Source organism: Sceloporus occidentalis, unplaced genomic scaffold (genome assembly GCF_023333645.1).
Source record: "Sceloporus occidentalis isolate IW3139 unplaced genomic scaffold, rSceOcc1.0.p SCAF_75, whole genome shotgun sequence".
Classification (NCBI taxonomy): Eukaryota; Metazoa; Chordata; class Lepidosauria; order Squamata; family Phrynosomatidae; genus Sceloporus; species Sceloporus occidentalis.
Window position 1 is genome coordinate 2,290,398 of NW_028317055.1, and position 22,652 is coordinate 2,313,049.

General features: G+C 36.5%; 1 protein-coding gene across 9 annotated transcripts in view; it reads left to right on the plus strand.

Moving 5' to 3' along the window:
- Positions 1–22,652, plus strand: part of LOC149285889 (teneurin-2-like) — a 771,075-nt gene that overhangs the window by 359,291 nt on the left and 389,132 nt on the right. The gene's annotated exons all lie outside the window — the stretch shown is intronic.

A 22,652-nucleotide genomic window follows, 5' to 3' on the forward strand; every position in this document is an offset into this window, starting at 1 on the left:
TCTGATTTGTTAAAGATGTAAACTAAGAGTTTAATCAATGACATATCCTGTCCTAGGTCGACTAGGACCAGGCCTAGAGCGGCAGGACCATGGGACTTGATCACCCTTTTGGACCCGTTGTTCAAAAGGACAGTTACAGTGGAGATATTTGATCTTCCGAACTGGTCCATTTACACTATAGAGGCTGTGTCAACTAATCACAGCCCCATTAGACTGCATCAGAAGGCGCTGTGCGTGTTTTAGACACACTGCACCGGTATATGATGTCATATACCGGCTATACGTGTCTTAAAGGCACAGCGTGTCTTTTAATACAGGAAGACGCCTACCGCGGAGGGGGTGGCTGGGGGCACTGCGGGCCTAGGACAACGGGGAAGGTAAATACATACCTAGTTTCAATATACCATCCACTATACTGTATAACCCTCATCCAAGCAGTTCTCTCCTACTGTTTCACTTCCCCTCAATCACCAACTAGATTATAAACTTGCAAGAGCAGGGCCCCCTTCTTCTTTTGTACCAGTTTGTTATTGTCTGTGACTTTAAATGTATCCATGTAACTCTGATTGTAAAGCGCTACTGAATCTGCTGGCGCTATATACATTAATGTAACGTAATGTAATTCACTGTCAACCAAAGTCAATAAGAAATCATTTATCATGACTCTCAAGCGCTTTTGAAAGGGTTAATAATAAGCTTCCATCTTGTTTAAAGTGGTTGTCATCTTAAAAATATGGGTTTGAATTCTGATTTGTTTTCCTTTCTTATTTCCACCATTCCCCATCTTCACGGCTATACTTTATGAACAACATCCTTCAATATAGACAGGATCCAGTTGGGTATATATGTGGTAATGCATTTGAGCTGAAATGGTGACATGTTAAATCTAAGAAAAATTGTATACAATTACATACGCAAGACGAAAGACAGTTTGACAAATATCATATATTTGTGCAGTTTTTTTTTTCTTGCATTGCAAATTAACATAGTTTTATGGTAACATACATTATGGCATGCTATTTCCATCCAATGTAATTGACCGGATATAAACTAATATTTTGGATTCTTATTGGCATGAGTTATACCAAATGTATTCAGTAATGGTTGATTAACTCTTTTATTTCACTTCCATATGTTCAATTCCAATTTCATATACTATATGCTTTTTTAAATTTGAGAATGCCATATACAAAGTATTCTGTTACAGCCTTTAAACCGTATTTAAATAAAGCACAGCATTTAGCAACATATTTTCTCATTTTATATATATATGTATATATATATATATATATATATATATATATATATATATATATATATATAGTATATTATAAATATATATATATATATATATATATACATACACATTGTGCATAGCTGTCTGTTTAAATCCAAAACCATAAAACAGGCAACATTGGAATTTTAATGTTTTGCTGCCTAGGATAGTATGACAACAACGTTGTTCAGATTGGAGCAATTGTGGCTTTGGCTGATGCATTAGATCATGACTTTGGTGGAGGAATTATTCTTTTTAGATTGTGATTGGGGCACTGTGCCCAGAAGAACAACAATAATATTATTAAGAATCATCAACAGTTAACAGTTAATATAGCAAAAACCACAGAATATTCTTAATCTTTTTCTTTATATTATTATTATTATTATTAAAACCATAGGTGGAACTTTTCTAAGAACAATGTAGCAATGTGGTTTGACAAAATATATTAACATTCAGGGGGTCAGTACCAAAAACACACAAACCATAAATAACTCACTGTAATGGAGAATGACTGAAAGGTGCTGTTCCACTTACGGTGCCTTATGATGTTTTTCTTAGCTATATTACAAAAGATATCAATCGTTAGCAATGTCTTTTTAGCAGAAATAAAGGACTGCAACAGGGTAGACAGCTGAAGTTTAATGCCACTTCTTAAAAAGCAACAGATTTAATTAACCCCTTGATGACAATTGACGGTCCGGGCACGTCACGCGAAAACAGGCGGTTAACGACAATTGACGTGCCAGGACCGTCATGACTTCAAACGGTTGTAGAAAGCGATCTAGGCATCAGGGACGCAGCAGTCAATCAGTGGCAAGAATTTGCTCCCCTTTAAATCAATGGCAGCACCATCCACACTGATGAAAAAACTCCTGCCCCTAGCTTTCTTCAAGCAAGTGCTGGATCTGACTGGAGGTAAAGACAAACACATCTACGGCAGGGAATTTAGCTGTAGTAAGGGGCAAATGCATATGGGGTGCAGAATTCTCCCATGCATTTCCAAAATGGAACAAACAATAATGTGCATATGATGGCTGGAGGGCCCCTTTAACCCCTTAAGGACAATGGGCAGTCCCTAAACCCATTGAAAACAATGCATACATGTACGGGCTTTGCATTTAAGGGGTTAAAGATGTTAATAATTATAGTTTTGAAAACATCTCAAACGACAGCTAATTGTCCATTGTAATATTATCACCGTCTCCAGTAAGGCTTATGTTTAACCAGCTGAATCTATTTCCAGGAATCCGCTCACAAATGTATACTTCTCTTTCCTTGTTCCAATTCTAATGTGACTGCTATTAGCCCAAACAACTGTATTTGACTGCTGTCTACCATTTTTAAGATAGATAACATAGCAATAGAGGGCTTTCTATTGACTATCACAGTTAATTAGGATAAAGAGCCATTTTTATGTCTTAAATGTAACTATACCGAAGTGACAAGTTAAATGAGGCATTTGTCTCTTTAAACTTAAACGGCTTTAAAAATGAAGCTTCTAACCTTTTTAAATTACAATCTGAGGACCGGGGAATGCATCAATTCATTTTGTTGAACAGCCATTTAAGAATCCTATTTTAGTTTCCTCAAAGGCATCCACTTGCTCTTTGTCCAACTCCAAATCGAAAACTGTTTGACAAGCCGCCCTATGGCTTTTCAGCTATTTGTATAACTCTCCTGCATAGGCTCTTGCATGCACGCTCACATGCAGAAGAGGGAGTCACACTTTACTTTCATAAAGGGGTTAATCCGCTTCCAAAAAAGGAAGAAGAATGAAATGAATGGATTTCACATACAAATGTAATATGAGATTAGGAAAATGTTGATTTACTTTTTTCTTTTGATAGTTTTAAAAGTCATGGTATTTATTTTGCTTCTTTACAATTTTATTGTATTACATTTTTATAGTGTTTAGCTATGAGTGTGTACTGTATCCGTCTATCTATCTATCTATCTATATATATATCTATCTATTCTTGATGAGTGGTTTCTAAGCCATTCATTTTTATTGTTATTTTATATACCTTTCCACTGCATTACAAAAAAGCATTTAGGTGTTCCTTATGATCATTAATACGTATATTGCAAACCACGGCCTTCTTGAACACGATAATAATCCATGTTTCTTTTTGTGGAAACATACATAGCAATGAACCTAATGTTTAAAATAAAATCAGGCATATTACATTACAGCTAAAGTTCCACATGGTGTTAATGGCAGACTTACAGCTGACCACACGGTATCAAATGTTTCATTTAATGCCCAATTTATAGTAATGATAGTACTTTCAAGTCGATACACTTTAAATCAGGTGTCTAATTGTAGCACTAGTCTGGGTAATCGCATATTGTAAGCATCTAATTTCATTATACCATGTGTAATAATATATATATATATATCTATATCAAGTAATATAAATGTTTAGATTGGTTTTCTATGAATGCATTACTTAATCTTGGCAACTTGCGGCCACTTTATTCTTGTGTGTGTATATATATATATATATATATACACACATACATATACATACACATATACAGTATATATATATAATTTGATTCACACAGCACCATCATATTCCACAGAGCTGTACAGTGGGAATTAGCCTCTGGGCAATTGAATGAGCTTGTTGACCAAATGAATGAGCTTGTTGACCAGACCTTTGTAATGCAATCATTTATCCTCATCATGTTACTAGCTCCTGCTTGTACAGTGTAAGATGCCACAGTCATCTAATATATAATATAGGAAGGAGCTCTTTAAAAATATGTACTCATACCTTCCAAGAAACAAAAAAAAAAAATTTAATTGACATATAAAATTAGTTCTAATTTAGTAATATTTACATTCTATACCCCATGAACATTTGTGAATCTCATATTTGGCAAGTCAAGTGCCATTCCAGTATACACCACCAAGTTTTCACATAATCACTGGAGAAAGTTATCCCAGTACCTTCCCAGCAAAGGGAAAGAACTAAAATACATTCAAGGTACGTATTGCTTTGAAAAGTACCCTTTCTTATTACTATCTGCCAGTTCCGGCACATTTCTTCCTGCCCTTATTGTGTGTTTCTTGGTAGGAAGCCAAGGCAACCGGGGTGCTTCTCATTAATGACAATTGGTGACAGGTTACTTTAATGTACAATGATGGTTTTCTGACAGATATGGATGACATACTTGGAGGTTCCTGGAAGATGTTATTTAATCATGAACGCTGGAGCTTTAAACCAGTCTTCCAGATTTACGAATGACAATGATTATATGCACCAAACTTGACAAGAGCATTGTGGGTTATATTACATTTCATGGAATTGACACAAGATTAAAAAAAAATATAGAACGTATAAAGAACAATCAAATCAATTTTCGCCTTTCATGAATTTATTTTAGAATAACCAAATTTTTCTAGAAAAAAAAATAATGTAACAGTGTGGTTAAAGATTAAGAATCGACAAAAGTAGCTAAATGTAGATTCTCTTGGGGAATCTTCTTAAATAACATGGCAATACCCATTTCCTCTTATTGCCTATAAGAGAAATCAAATGATACACCGACATAAATGTTTATATAGATCCAGAACAAAGCATACCATCATCTTTCTAAATCTGATGATATTCTTCTATTCCGACTGTCTATAATTGATTTGGAATTCACACAGAGTTTATGTGACTGAATAAATTGTATATATCCCATTACTGTCAATACGAGGCTTGCTTCAACTGCGACAGAGTAAAACCTTTCAGGCAGGATGGCATTGTTTCCACCACACCTTTTCATGCTTTTTGACATGATAATAAATACGTATTGTTATCTAGCACCTTGAGAGATCTTCCCAAGATTTAGAGTGAAAACGTTAATGGGTATTCCGCACTTAATAATGAATAAATTTTCATTTAATGTTGGCCTTCACTTTTTTATATATCATTTTCTTTTCATTTCAAAAACATTATTTTATAATTGAACAAAACATGCTGTACTCTTTAACCGTAGCGTTCCTATATTATCATATTTAAAACAAAAAGCCTTGAATTTGTGTATTTAATGTCAAGCCGAACCCGTGAAAGGTAAAGTCATGTTTTCTCTTTTGAGTACCGTTTTAATAAGCACAATGTAGCAAAGACAGAACTATAGTGAGGTGGAATTATTTTTCTGTTAAATATTTATAAATCCAGCTGCATGGGAGCATGAGGAAAATTCTCCTAGGACTACTCTAATTTCAAGGTTTTGGGCACCTATGTGAATTTTTTTATACTCTGTATTAAGATAGCATTTTTACCTGAATGAAATCTGTCTGCTTCCCGTTAATGAGCTTTCTATACAGTTATTATTGGTAAAAGTGCACTGGACAATACTAAATCATATGCACCGCAGAATCATCTTACTTCTCCTGGTTACTTTGCTTTTCCGGGGAAAAGAAAAAATGTCGGTGCGCTAAGCTAGTCTAAGGCTCAAATAATACAAATGTGTAATACAAGGCTTACCAAACAGGTGTAAGCATGCTGCAAGAAACAGTGTATTGGCTGTACAATGTATACAAAAAACAAAAACTGTCTGCGCTTCTTACCCTAATAAAGTTGGCAACAAATACATAAACATAATATAAATGAGAGGTTTTGGTTATATGAATTGGCCAAAGCATAATTAAGCTCACCCGCCACGTCAAGGCACACTCTCAATAGGGTGAGAACCTACTCTCACCTCCTATATAGTGGGCACACAAAGCAGTTTATACTGCTACCAAAACCTTATTAACACATTATTATTAGGGTAAGAACCGCAGACAGTTTTTGTTTTTTGTTTACTTTGCTTTTCCTCCAGACAGGAGATCAGTGCTTACTCACACTCACCCACTCCCCACTTCCCCTTGTTCTCTCTTCCTACTTAAGCTGGGGCTAGCCCTCCCATCAGGGCCGGCGCTACCTATAAGCAAGGTAGACGCCAGCCTAGAAGGCTGATCTATGTGGGGGCACCTTCTGTGCGGCAGACTGGACTCTGCTACACTGCTCCCTCGCAATGCCGGTGATTGATGCTGAGTACCGGAGCATGACATCATATCCCGGTCGTCAGCGGTGAATGCCGCTGGCACCACAAAGCAATTAGACAGAGGCCTCGCGCTCCCATCAAAGGACCTCAGCAAGATAGGAGATGGGGAAGAGATAGATAATGAGAAAGGGGAGAGATAAGTAGAAAGAGGAGGAGAGATAAATAGAAAAGGGAAAGATGTGATCAAGAGCATTGGCATTGATGAGATAAAGAGAAATGGGAGAGATAATGAGAAAGAGGAGGATGTGCCTTTGTTGTCAGGTGTGTATAGTAATGGGCAGGCTGACTGAGTGGAGACCTAAGACTCTGAGTGGAGACCTAAGACTCTGAGTGGAGATCTACGACTCTGAGAGGAGGCCATTGTGGATGCAGTCTGGGTGCTGGGTAAATCCTGTGGATGCAATCTGGGTGCTGGGTTAAGTCTCATGTGTGCAGTCTACTTGCTGGGCCTAGTCGTATTTGTCCAATATGGGTACTTGGTAAGTACTATGGTGTAATATGGGTGCTGGAAAGTCATGTAATGTAATCTGGGTCTTGGGCAAGTCGAATGTGTACAATCTGGTTGCCAGGGATGGCCTTTGTGGCGTGCGACCTGTGATCTATCCCTGTAACTTAGGGCTTCCATGCATTATTTATTTCATCTATATCTTTAATGGTGAGTTTACTTGGGTTTGTGTGTTATTCAGTTGATCTATACCTACAATGCTGTGTTTCTATGTGTTGTTGTTTTTAATCTATACCTGGACTACATGAAGGAGGAAAAGAGAGGGATGATTCAGTGAAGGAGCAGAGAAAAGGAATCTGAGGCTGATGATGGGGGCCACAGGGGTGGCCCACACAGGGCACCTGAACACCTAAGGCCAGTCCTGCTTTCATGCAAAGACCCCCTCACAAAGCCATTCCTGCAGAAAACGGATGGCTCCATTATGCTAAGATTTCTGGAGAAATCCAAATTCCCCCAGCGTTTATCTGAAAACCCTCACTTTAGAAAAAAAATGTTCTATGTTTTATGACAGTAACAGATATGTAAAGGCAAGTTTAATTAGGTTGCTAAGTAGCTTTTCCTGACTATTTGCTTTGCTGGAAACCTTTGTTAACATAAATAATGTGATATCCAAACTGAACCCGTGAATAATGTCTGAAACGCCTGCTAGACACAACTTTGAGAGTGAAAAGGCACTTCTGTTCTCAACATTTGCAATACATGGAGGATACAGGACATTGGTTTTAACATGCTACTAAAAGAGCTATTTGCAATAACATGAAGCAAATGAAATTGAAATTAGCTCTTTTCACACTATTTGAAAAACTTTCTATTAGGAAAACATAAAATGCAACAGCAAACATGCAAATCAAGCCCAACTAGAAAAAAAAGTCGTTTAAAATTTAATCTTCTCACTAAAGAAAAAGCCTACTATTGCCCTCATAACCAGAAGAAAAGATGCTAAGCTAATGACACTACACCCTTGCGCAAGCTCCCGATCAAAGTCATTTCATGCACATCTTAGTTTTATTTGATGTTTTTTTGTCGGAGCAAATTAAGTTAAATTAGAATTTTTAACAATAACCTGTTAACTGCTCCCATACCTTCTTGTTCTTCTATGCTTTCACAAAAGAAAACAGAGAAATAAAAGAATTATACCAAGCTCTAGGTTAATTCCACGAGTCTTTAGCTGTTGGCATGTGAATCTGTGGCTGTGCAGCTGTCTCTCACTAAAAGGCATACAGAGCCGGCCTTAAGTGTTCTGGCGCCCTGTGTGGACTACTCCTGTGGCGCCCTCCCCCCATCCCAAAAAAGGAAAGGAAAAAAATCTTGTCACAAAACTCCCCTTTCTCACTATCTACCACCTCTGCCCCTTCTCACTGCCTTCCCCCCCTCCGCCCCTTCTCACTGCCTTCCCCTCTTCTCACTGCTCCCCCTCTGCCCCTTCTCACTGCCCTCCCTCTGCCCCTTCTCACTGCATTCCCCCCTTCTCACTGCCCCCCCCTCTGCCCCTTCTCACTGCCTTCCCCTCACCCCTCTCCCTACTTCTAATTATCCTTACTTACCTTGTTGAGTCCTGCGGTGGGAGCGGGAGGCGTCTGTCTTCTTGCTCTGCCATTCTGGAGGTTAAATAAAGTAAAAAAAAAAAAAAAAAGATGCTTTAATTTAAGTTTCGGGCAGGGGTATTTTTCTTTGCGTAAGCAGAATTTTATTATTATTATTATTATAATTATTATACTTGTATTAATTTAACAACTTATGTAGCTCTTGTTACACGACATACAATCAAAGAGTATGTCAAAACCAGATGCAATAGGTAAAGAGGGCAGTGCTTACAAACTTAAAATTGTATAGAATTATATATTATTTTCTCATTTGATACAGAAGGGAAGAAAAAAACTGATGTATTAAGTGGAATTTTGTCTTCTTAAATAAGTAGCCATGAAGGGTATAATAGAGCTGCACAATACTTTATGAAGGCTGTATGTCTATGGCTTCTTTATTGTGCTTTCTCTTAATGACAACAAGTACTTAAGTAATACTCAAGTAATTCTCAAGGATTCATAAAAAAGATGCATAAAAAGGGGTTATCTGCTACACTATAACTCACAATGATCTATTAACCCCTTAGAGCGAACCAAAGTTATAATACACAACTAGCCCATAGAAAGGTGAAACACGATACAAATTATTTATGATGAGTTCATAATGCAGCTGCCCATTTAAAACATTGAATTATTCAGCCTTCATATCAGGGCTACTCTCATGATTCTCAGGGCCCAGGACAGGAAGAGTTTTGGCTCCTTCATGCTTAGGGTCTCTGCATGTAGGACTGAAGTAGAGCGCTGGGATATGACATCATATCCTAGCGCTTTGTTTCAGTCATACATGCAAACACTACAGCAGCAGTAAGACCTTTATACCAGTTGTAATGTTTCTGATATCTTCATATTAAGCACTTTGCCCCAAATTGGCTCTTTGTAAACATGCCATGCACAGTTATAAGTTTTTGCCGGGACAGGGCCCCCAAAACAGGACTGTTCCAGCAAATTCGGGACTATTGGCAGGTATGGTATCTTAGTAAGGCCATTCACACCCATATGAATGTGAACACCTTGAGATCTCCTCCATTAACCGATGAGACCCAGAAACTACCACTTACCGTTCTCCTAATCTTAATTTTAAATGTATAAAGAGAAAAACAGAACACAGCAGAAGATTCTCTGTAAGAATTGTTTTTGTTAAATACAGATTCCCAGTAGAAAATGGTGTCCAATTAGCTTCAAGTGTTTTATAAAACATAACTTTTTTCCCCTAAAACCAGTGCCTAAAGCTTGCTTTTTTTTTCTATGGGTTTACCTGAATTCCTTGGGGGGGGGGTTGCCCTAGATATGTTTTCTTTTAAATAAGATTTCTGTGCCATTGTTTTAGAAGACAAACAGCTACACAAAGCTATTAGGTCAACATAAATGTAGAGTAAAAAAGCTACTACGGAAGACAGTATATTTGTTAAGTTGAAACACCGAAACTCACTATAAATCTGATTTGTAACTCTAGGATACCTCAAGCTGCTAAGGTGGAATGAGTTATAACAGAGAAATAAAATATAATGGGAACATGACTCTATTGCTTTAAATTGGCAAGGTCATTCCGTGGTAGTCTGCTTTTCATTGACACAAAATTATCCAGGCTATTCCTAGGTTTTAAGGAATTTTAGGAGACGTTCTCGCTTTCATGATGGGTTATGACACCATACGTATCATTTCCCCCTGTCTAACGGTACCGAATCCCCTTGGAGGTAATGCTGAGGGGGCCATAGAGAATTTAGCTTGTAGCAGACAATTTATAATTGACAGGTGTTTGGGAATAATGTGGTTTTAATTGATTAATTAAGGGTCAGTAGCTGTCACTTTAATTAAGATGGGTTAGCTTTGCTATGGCCAACAGATTTTAGTGTGTCAATGTTTTTCCCTTTACTGGAATTTTCATTTTGTTAACTTTGATCACATTTTCTAGTCATTGCTTGTGTCTTATATCATTTTGAAAATCTCTCCACATTACACATTTTCTATAATGTTTTCCGTAGTGTGTATAGTTGTGTATTTTTATGTATGTATATATACACAGAGTATATATATATATATATATATATATATATATATATATATATATATATATATAATAGTCCCCATTGTCTGAGAGCACAAATATAAGAATATATAGAAGAGGTACAGTTTGTTTTTAAATGTATAGAAACCAAACCAAACTAGGCTAAAATAAAGGATTTTTTTTTATTAGTAATTATCTTACCCTGTTATACTTTCATGTGCACACTTCAACCTTACTGGCAACAGACAGTTAATCTATTCATATGGTCAGACCTAGGTTTTAGTAAATACAATTTTAACTGTTTTATATGTTTTATATTAGCACACAAATGCAACATACAAAAAAAATAACAATAATTCGGATACAATCATATTAAATAAACTTTTTGTGTGTCTCATATACTGAGCGTAATCACCAATATGTCATTAGTTTTACTCTATGGCTAATTTGTACAACCTGCTGTGATGGGTACCATTGTTTCATTTTATGTTTAAAGACGATTACAATGTATTGTAATTACAGGTGCTTTATTATCATTGTTAGAATGCAAACTAGGATTTATAGTTATGCATAAAGGGAGGTCAATAAGTAGCTGATAAAGCAGGAGCTCAATATGTTATGCCAGTGTTACTACTGGCCCTGGACTTAAACAGAACAGAATAATTATAACTCCTACGATGTTTAGAAATGAAATGCACTTTAGATGTAATTATAAATGCATTTTTATACTTAAAAATTTGAAAAGTGCAATGTGCTTTATTCAAGTTAGTAGTTGCAGAGGGAGAAGAAGACAATGCAGGAATACATGGTTAATAGCTCCTTGTGGAAGTGTGCCAAGAAGGTAGGATGCACAGCATTCACTCAGTCCCTGTATTAGATGGTGGTGCTTGTGTTTGAAAATGGATATAATCTGACATTAGCATATAGTTTCCATGGTAAAACATAGTAACTGTCAAACACAACAGCGCTGTAGGATAGACATATGGCTATCCTGAATCTAGGAGTAGACCAAGAGCTGATTAAGGTTTGAGTCTCTCGGACCATTGGCTTCAAAATTATCAGCAAAATCATTAGACCTCTCAGGAACAACATTATATTTGCCTGTATGATCCTAGCATGATGTGCTTTCTTGAAAGATGTGTACATAAAAAAGCAAATAAGGTTTTACACGTTATGGTCATACTAATGAGATTGACAGCTCATGTCATAGTGGACAAATCACTTGCATCAATAGTATCATTTTGCATGTGTAGCCTAAATGGAAAATGCTACATTGAATACATTCACTATAGTCTTTAATGATTTTGACATTTTAAAAATGTAAATAGCACAACCTTTGATTAGAGAATCCCTAATCCAAGCAATTATTGGCCTTAGCCATTTAAAATATAATCACCATGGGGTCTTTGTAGTTCCTGGAAGAATGTATAGGAACGGAAGAGATTAAAAAAAATGTTTTGTAAAGTAAAATATTTTTGCATATTATATTGATATTGGATAGGACTGACTATGATTATGGACTATTTACTGTAGTTTTCTGCACATGGAAGGAGCTCCACATATATGTGTTTTCCAGTAAAATAGTATAATTAAGTATCGGAGGGTTTATAGCTTTAATCAAAATGGGTGCCTAAGGAATGCTATGATTGAAAAACGTCAGATGCAATGCACATAATCGGGCATGTATATTATGCTGACAGCAGGAGTCCTCCCACCACTCGGAACCTCTTCTTTTTGTGGCTGCCAACAAAAAAATAAATAAATATTCCTTATCATATTTTTCACGGATATATGGGAGATAAGATATGGTTGCCAATAACATTATGTAGCGAGAAATGCATTTTAGAAAGGACATAATATAATATTAGCGATTGCTGGCACACATTAGCCAGGAATACAATAAAATTAAGCTTCATCTCTTTTTCCTGTTTTATTTATTTTAAATCTGATGAAGTATCACTTGGCAGCGGAATTATTTTTCCATGTGAGTTTGTTAACATTGAATTAAAATTTAAATGAGATGAACTTTTGATAGCAGATCATGTATTTGGCTTTGACCTGTACTGAACATCGTTGGAATGTTCAAAACAGCTTGGAGTCTCATTATGAGAAAGAAAACATCTCTGTGTGGTTTTTTTCTTAATGCAGTCCTTTATTTGAAATGTGTTATATATACAGAATATGTATAAATAAATATATATATATATATATATATATATATATATACACGCAACATTTGAAATGGCCATAGGGGGACATTATAGTTTTTCTATGCACATCTTTTTATGCTAGTTTGGAACTTGTTAATATATAGAAATAAATAGTGCATTTTATTTATACAATTTAATTTATAAACACATTGTTGTTTCTATACATATGATTGCTGCTTTAGGATTCTCATGCAAACATTTAGAGTTACTATAAAAGAGCAACATCAAGAGACACATGAGTATTATGTAACTGTATTTATTGCAATCGAGACATATATTTTACCTGCTATACTATTCTGATCCAATGCTTGTGGAGTGTTATTAGACTTATGCAATTAGAGAAAAGTGGGTGGAAATGAGTAAAAGGGTTAATGGCATTTTAGGGGTCTTTGAGTGGCATAGTCCCAAAAAAGTGTTTTTTGTGCGCAAGACAATGAAAGACCAGGGGGTGTACTTCTTGTTACTTTGCAGGGGTGGGGCTAATAACATGAGAGGGCGGGGCTAACCACATATCAGGGTGGAGACAGACAAATATGTAGGCACATTAAATAGGGTGGGTAGTGGGTGTGTCTAAACACCACTCCCACGACCCATAGAGTTACCGCTGTCAACTGGAGAACTGGAGAAGTGGCACTGGGTGAAAACCTGGAGAGTTTCCACGTATGGCAGTTTATACGTTTTCCGGCAAAAGTTGGAGAGGGTCACACTGTGAGGGAATTTAAATTCACGTAAGATACGCATTAGACTATCCTGAATATAAGACAAAATCTAGTACAAAATAAGGTTTGAGGTTTTTACAGCAGAAATAAATGAGCAGACTACACGGGACAAAGGTTCTCATGAAGTAAAATGATTTCTCACTATCTATGTTACAAACACATTTTATTAATTTAAGGAGTTGCATTTGTTGCCTGTAATATAACCTCAGATGAACCTCTGATAGATAGATAAGATAGATAGATAGATTTATTTAGTTATTTGGTGTTTGATTTATCCTATTTATCCTTTCCTCTATTTCCTTGGCAGTTCTGCCCTGGGAGTGGTTGACTGTAAACAATATACAGTTTCAAAGAATCCTATAAAATACTGTATTTAAAAATTCCATTAAAATCCCATTGCGAGGATGCTTTACGCCTGTGATATATAGATACAATGCCGTTCCTCTACCGTCTTAGGTCTTTGAGGAAACGCAATGAAGTAATAAGACCAAATATTAAAAGCTAATTAAATATGTTTTCACAAACCAATTACATATTATATGCTGTTTAAAAACACTTATATCTGTGGAACTACCTCTTTAAATGAAACGTAATGAAGGCAGCTGGCTCAGGCAACAGCATGATGTATACGTTCTGTGATTCTGTTCAGTCTTTGTACACATCAAATTGTAATCTTATTAAGGTTTTACGATAATATACTTTTAGGTTCACAGTCTGTAGCTACCATAAAAAAGCTATCAGTTCTAGTCATACAAAAGTAATTAACATTGCCAGCCATAGGTAATGAATACAGCCAATGTGCTATTGTAAAAGTAATTTAGAGAAGCAGAAAAACTTATTAACAAAAGTTGTAAACATCTCTCGGAGCCTGATAAAAAGGTAAACTTAAATCATTGTCTATTTTTTTTCCTCTGCATATTTGAAAGTCCATTAATATCACCGTAATATGTTTCTGTTGCTTAACAGTCACAATGAGCGGTGTCTAGCAGCATGGAAAGCTGATGCTCACTAATGAGAGTAAATTTCACACTTTAACCTTCTTCTGACCCTCATGTTTCGACATTTCAAAAAAAAAAAAAGCAATGAAATAACAGGGACTGAGTGCAAGTGAATAATTATTAAGACCTGACTTACATTCAAATGCGTTCTCCCCATTAGCTTTGCCTTCTTCAGATAACTAACTATGTCTTTGGGTGACAGTCCGAGATGCTAATGTAAAGCAGTGAACAAAATGATCGTTTGTAATGGACTTATTTTGGTCATTTTCCACTTTGTTGAATAATGGTATTTGTGTATAAATAAAGCAGGAATCACATTTTCTGATATGACCATGAAAACCAATGTAGAAGTTCATAAAAGCCAGGAAACTTTATTTTCTTATAAATCCACATGTTCTTTCTATGCTCATCGTGCCCTGTACATGTTTCTCAACATTTAAATGGCCAAGGAATGTCACTCTTTTTTAAGCTAGCGTGGTTAGGGTTATCGACAGATAGCTAGAGCAATCTACTGTATATATATATATATATATATATATATATATATATATATATATATATATATATATGTCTACATTATTGCGATTCTAGGAGGGGCGGTAGCCCCTTTCCCACTACTCGGCCCGGGTACAAGGGAGATCTATAATCTTCCCAACCAGCCCACTATGGAGAACTGTGCCAACTCAGCCCCACCACTAGTGCCATGCTCTATTTGATGTCATGTCCCAAAGCTTAGCCATGAGGGCAGCGACCAATAAATCCAAATATCAGAAGGCTCCAAAAAGTCACCTAACCTTACTAGAAATAAAACACCTATGTATTATTTGTATCAATAAATATAATAATTATTTGACAATATATTCAGTAAATATCTCTCTTGGTAAATACGGCCTAACTTAAAAGGTGGACTAGCACATTTACTTTAGCATTATTTAGTAAAGTATGTATAGTTATGTGTCACACGTACAGCAGAAAAATTACCAATATAGTAATAAAAATAATGTCTCTTTTGGTAATTGCATTTTTAAATTGCATTACACTCCTTGAGCTTTCACTTATATACGAGTGGATTAATAAACAACATTTCTTAGGCAGAACAGATTAATATAATAGTAATTCTGTTGACCCTAGAAGAATTGAGTTTTCGTTAAAAGGGACAGTTTTCTTAATTATTAAGCACATCTGCTACACTGATTATTGCACGTATACCCCATTCTGTTTTGCTGTGATGTCAGGTCCACAGCTTTTTGATTCATTACAAAGGATTCTCTTTTTCATTATGGTATGTTCATGAATCATACTATCACGTTTTTTTTTTCCTAACTAGATTAATATGAAATTAAATTGTGCAGCAGTTCCTCCAAGGCATTGACAGCATATTCCCTTAAATGTCAAATCTGGATATATTGCATAAATTTTGCATCTTTTTTGTATAAATTCTAGCTTTTGGTTTACTTCAACTAGCTCCCGTGACCTTCAGTAATATTTGGAATAGTAAATGTAAGACATGGATAATAGATGTGACGGAGATTTCATTAAAGGTTGCCTTTCGCAAGGTTTTTGTAAAAAAAGAATATATAAAATATTTATCATTTGAAAATGATTTACTTGGTATTGCAATGCCAGACTTGCATCTAAAACAGAACAAGTTTAACAAATGTATATTAATGTATATTAATATGAGTCTCCAGAAGTGGTTTGTAATGTTCCAGATTCTAGAATTCTAAATTCTAGAACCCCTACCAACCATACTGCAGGAACGTGAAGTTCATTCTCGCTCTCTCATGCTCTCTGTTTCATGGTTGTACTTAACACAGCAGCACCATGGTATGCCACAAAGCTTGCATTGTACTTGAGGGCCTCCTCATTGTTATGGACATTGAGGCACATCTCAGATTTACATTATTAAAGGTATCAAGTATGTGCACCTAACCGAGACTCGTTTAATCTCAGGGTTTCCAAAGACTGCAGCTCTTACACAGCTGTCCTGTACCCTTTGTGGGTCTTCTGCCAGATGTCTAGCTGGGACATTTGCACCTGAGAAGTAGGTTCTGTCAACTAGTCCACCATAGAGTGCCTCCATTCCTGTAGGTAAAGGTACAAGGGAGCGGGGGCCGAATTTTTAGGACACAACCACCCCCTCAACACTCAACAAACCCTATTCATAAAGCATTATCATACAGTCATAACACAACAGGATTAGGCGCATACAAAATTGCCTAAATATGCAACACAAACAAGCTTTAATTAATAGGATTTTTTAATCTCCCCATTTGTTATGAAGATCTCTGGATATGATATACTGAAGTAAACAAGAAAAAAAGGACAAGACGAGCCAGTGAAAAAATGCCAAGCATTGTAAAGATAACAGTATGGGATGTGTTTTTGTGCTTGAAGGAAAGAAAACAACATAAATGTGTATGTCATATTGCAAACCAGGCAACAGGTGGATCGACTCATTATGCTTGGGGCTAGCCCAAGGAACACATTGTTCTTCAAGACTTAGTTTGATTTTCTAGATACACACTGAGAGCTCTTGTATATATCTAAAGTAACTCAGCCAAATGTTGTTTGGTGTTCACATACTTACAATTTGTCAGATGTTTTCCGATTACTCAGTTACATTGCTTAATTTGCCCTTTTATTAGGTTTGTGTAATTTACCGAAAGAAGATAAACTCCCCTCCGTGACTACTTCTCAGTCAATTTTCTTTCTGGTAACCGCTTGTCTTGTTCATATTGTTAATTGCATATCACAAATACCAGTTCCCCTCTGGGGGGTACGGGACACTATGATTTACAATTCCTCTACTCTGTATAACCTCTATAATATACGTTGGATTGCATAGCTAGAGGAATTAGCAACAGAGAGGGAGGTGGTCCTGCGACTTTACGGACCTTTGATCAGACCTCACCTACACTATAGTATACGGTTCTGGAGTCCACATCTCCAGAAACATTTGGAGACAGTGACATTTCAGAGACAGTGGAACAGCCTCCTCATCTATAATTATATATATATAATTATATAGCGTTATATAGCGTTATATGTAAAACGCTAGCGTTCATAAGCAAATGATTTTGTGACATTGTGTGAAAATAGAAGTATATGGCTAGGTACATCATCTATATGCAACACTGTATGTTCACTTCTAAAGGAGATCAACAAGCTGCTGCTTTGAAATCACAATATAATTGCTAGTTACTAGCATGATTTCAACCCTGCAAAAACGTGAACTGCGTTCAAATAATGTCAGGGTGAATCTTGCTATGATTCGCTTTTCAGTTTCTTCTTTTGAAAATAACATATTTCCCACAACATTAGCACGACTGTTTTGGGGAACTGGGCAGTCCTGTAACATATGCTCAGGACGCATTGAGATTCTACACTTCCAGAAAAAAAAATTACGAAATGTTTCAGGGGAACGCCATCTCTAAGCTACTTTTTTTGTATGTACACGTGCCAACGTTGCCATACGAAAGTTATCCAGAACAGGAACCAAGAAGAAGGAATAAAAATAAGGATACACCTTTTGATAAAAAGGCAAAAGGGTATTTTCTGGTTTTAATGAAAAAAATAAAAAAATCTCTTTCTACATACCTACCTCATTATAATTTTTAGGGTTTTCTTTGGTCCTGTATTATGGGGGAAAATGATTTAGTTAATGTTTAGTGACATTACCTGTAAAACAAGCTGGGATGATCACTAAATAGTGCACTCTAAAATCGGGGTTTTTGCTTTTTATGATTAATGAAAATAGATACTGTTGAAATGTATTAATACAATTAAATTTAGGGATTAATGATATACTGCACTATTTTTTAATTCAATCTCTTTCTGGAGTAAACTGAGGTACATATACCCCATAACCTCCAGAAATCGAGTGGATGTTCCTGGTGGGATGGGGCAGAATATGAGGTAGGTGGTAAGGTACCATGCTTTGCAGGTGTACAGTACATAGGAGGTATTTTTTTTAGCTGTTACTGAACTATAACTATTTTAGAAAAAATAAAATGTAAACCCATTTACTAACACATCTAGGGGCATCGTTCTGTGTGATGTCCCAATTACTGCATTACTGAAGGCGATTATTAAGTAATGTCTAAGCGTTATGTATGAAGAAGAAGAAGAGGAGCTGGGATCCCGGGGTGCTGCATTGTGTCCGACCTGGGGCAGCATCCCTAATTAGATATATAACTGGGTCTGTTTTGCATGTTTTGGATCCACTGGAGTATACGAGTTAGTATAGGCCTAGAGTATAAGCAAGGGATTCTGGGAAACAGAAATGCAAATGAGCTGAATAGAATAACATCTGTATTTCCTTTGTCAGGCCTCCCATAGGTTTTAAACAGCTGTATTATGCGGCCACTACAGCATCGCTTGAGAAATGGAGTGTAAATCTAAACAAGGCATCGATCAGCAGCCATCCTGTCCTTTAAGGCTTATCAGGGTTGCTCAGGTCTCTGTCATTAAAAAACATTGGAAGTTGATTAAGATAAAGGTTAAGACTGAATGGCAGATCTTATGGCGAGGATAACTATGTGTTAGCGGGGACCAAAATTAATTATTTAACTCTTTGACTCTCGCTTTGTGTTCTCTGCAGTTCCACAATTTGAAAAAAATAAAAGCTTAAGGGAAAAGTTGAAAAAAACATTGGACATTATTTCATCTAAACACCACAACAAAACTGATCCGATCTCTGCTAATCCATTACCAGATGCAGCAGATGAAACATTGCATTTTCTGATCCTTCTACAAATATTAATTCTGTGTATCTGAGACTGATAAAGGCTAAAAAGGCTGTAGGCTTTAGTTCCAGTTCCACCAACCTCTTTTAATACTCCAAATGTTTTTCCTTGAAACAAAAGTTGAATGACACTTAGGTTAGAGGATTAAAGTCCTTCACTTTTCTTTTTGTTCTGAGCTTCCTATGAAGGGTTAAGAAGGCATACAAATCCTACCCCCTTTCTCATTGCAGATATGCACTTGGTCTGTAAGTCCAACCACTTTATGTTAACTAAGTAACATTGTTTTATGTCACGTTTCATGGGGTGTCTTGATCTTGACAGATGACCTTATGTGGTTTAGCTAAAATACAGTACTAAAGCTTCATGTTTATTTAATGAATATATTTGCAGGTTTGGATCTGCACGCTGGTAATTTGTTCTTCTGCATATGATATATTTTTTGATGGCTATGCAGATGAATGCCCGATTGCCATTTCATTTTTTTCTAGCGAAGGGGATCAGATATAAAATAACGACTTTGCTTTCTGAGTGTGATTTTCTATATTGGTTTGTGTTGGGAAGCAAAGATATAAAACATAAAATATGTAGCAAGAGAATGTATTCATTCCTAATGTTTTTTTCAATTTTTATGCTTGCTTAACTTTTCGTTCTTCCTTGCCTAGTGTTTTGGATACTTTCTAGCATAACACTTTTTTTTTAACTAGGTGATACACATAAAAAAGTAATTTAATTTCTGTATTGAAGCCCTAAGCAAATTCTAGTTATAATATGCCCCCAAGTTACGTTAAAGGATTGTGATTTAAAATAAATACATTATTATCTAAGAATATATATTCTCTATGTGTTCTTTAAGTTAAGGGGTGAATAAAAGGTGAAGTCAAAAACCCTTTATATAAGTCAATGATAAGTCAGTTTTAATTCTACAATTCGAGCAAAACCTCTTTGTGTCCTATCTACAGTAGTCAGGGCTGTCTCGACCAGCATACGGATGAGCTAGACAACTGCTTATGGTACTGAGCTGGTGAGAGGGTACTTTGATTGATGAGTGCAGGCTGTGTTGGGTAACCTCCACTCATATATACTGCCAAACTTGGAAGATGAGTCCATACTCAGGCAACACTAGACGGCGCTCATTCTGCCACTGCCACTCTACTTAAGCGATCACATGTGCTGAAGTCTGATCTGGTCACCATACAGCCCCAATAAAGCACAAAAACTCTACAAGTGACCATTTTCTAAAATGATTATAAGATATTCTGCATATATGAAATCTGCCTTGTTAGAACACCCCCTTGCTCTTTGAAGGTTTAATCATATCTGCCTGTCTCCCTTTCTGTGTCTCATTTTCTTTGTGTGTATGTCTTCTAATGGAACTCTCTTCCTTTCAACGCACTAAAATCTACCCAATATAAATAAGATACTTCAAAGAATGAGAGGATAAAAAAATAAGAGTAATTTTATTTCCAGTGATATATTTCACATTGACACGTATACATTCATTCTCTTGTCAACAGGCTGGATGATTGCAGGATCTTGCCAAGGTAATGATCCATTTCCTTTGAGGGGTAGCTTTGTGTGAGTGCTTTTGAAGACCGTCACTCTCATTCCATGAGCCCCTCTACCTGACATCAGCCTGACATAAGTAATGTCACACACGCTTTGTTGCATATCAAGTAGGGAATCGAGACCTACACAACCATGAGCGGCAGACCAGAGTAAGGTGCCCTGGCACTTTCTAAACCACACTTTTAGCTGGGTGTTGCACTCACTTGAGTGGAAGCTCACACTTTAGTGTACCCAGGCCCTTACAAAGCTGTGATTTCAGAAGTGGTTCTGGCTTGTAATCCTGGTAATCTGCACATAGGTAAATAGACCTGATTTAGTCTACCAACAAATCTCCTTGACTCCTTGTAGCCACCAGATATTGCTTATCTATATAAATTGATTGATTGGAAGTAGAAACGGGGGTTATAGACAGATTTATTTTCATTTTTTAGAACTAAGTTTGTTCGATGTGTTTTTTTACACCAAGTTCCTAAGGACCAGACGAGTTTATTAAGCAGAAACTTAGTTTTCTGTCTCAACCTTGCCTTGGTATGAGAGTTCAAAGCAATTCTCTAAAGTTCCATAAAAAAAGTATTGCTGTTGTGATAAGCCCACTTCAGTCATTTATATATTTTTTGTCAAATTCTCCTTTGAAGCTAAACAGTTGATGGATTAGCGCAATACTAAAGAAAATTCCCTCTCTTATGTGTGAAAGCTTGGTAATTGCAACAAAAAGATGCTTAGTGGTTCCTAATATTCATATAATTAGATTATCTTTCTATCCTACCTCATCTGAGAAAGCACAAGTAATGTATTCCAAAAGCTGTTTACTTTGGATATTTTTCTGATGATTTTCCTCACCTGATTGCATCAAAGGTTGCTGGCAACAAGGCCACATCAGTATATATGTCAACAGGGCAGGCATTTGGATGCAATACAGTCTAATCCTGTTGTTTTTAGGATATGCCACTTAAAGTCTAAAGCCTGACTGGGCAGCTAAACTATGAGTTCAGATATAGTAACTGGATAATAACAAATCCTCTCGCAGAGCTTTAACGACATGGCTGTCTGTGATCCTTAATTGATTCAGAAATGCCAGGCGTTTGATGGAAATGCAAGAGAACATTATGCAATTGGACTGTATACAGTTTTGTGATATACAGACACATTAGAAATACAAAATCCGAGGCTTCTAATCAGGCCAGCATATGTTTCATCCACTCCACACGGTGTGAATGGGTGATTTTACATTTGCTCAGTGATGGCATGTAGGAAGCAGAGTCGGGCTGGTCCAAGGGGCAATTGCCCCCAAGGCCTGTCCAAAGTTGTTCAAACAGGCCCAGTCCAAGTCCTCATGTGCAAGCTGCTATAAGGAAGGTTAGGATGTAATTGACAAGAGTGGGGTATGATGAAGTAAGTATGTTTTAGCATACTGTGTGTGTGTGAATGAGGGAGTGTATATGCATAAGTGTGAGTGTTACAGTAAGTGTGTATCTGGAAGTGTGTGTGTGTGTATGTGTTATAGTGTGCGTATAGGGTGCTAGTGTGTATGTTAGCTACTGGAGGGGCAAGGGCATAGGGGTCAGCTGTACCTGTGCCAGCCCTCCCCAGGTTGAATGCACGGGTAATACAGTTCATTTGAAGGTTCGGGTAGTTGTCCAATGACAGATAGTAGAAAGTGTATTTCTCAGCATTTATATCTAACACTTCCCTTACGAAAAAATTACTGCAGTTTTTCTGAAGTAATACTGCAGTTTTTTGGACATGAAAAAATTGCAATACTGCACTTTTACTGCAGTATTACTGCATTTGTACTTCACTGTACTGCAGTTTTACTGCAGTTATTTTTGTACGGAAGTACAAATGCAATAAAGCTGCAGTACATTGAAGTACAACTGTAGGTTTGCAATATAAAAAAAAGTGCAGTAAATGTGCAGTAATACTGCAGTAAAAGTGCAGTACAGTGAAGTAAAAATGCAGTAAATGTGCAGTAATTTTTTCGTAAGGGTTAGCT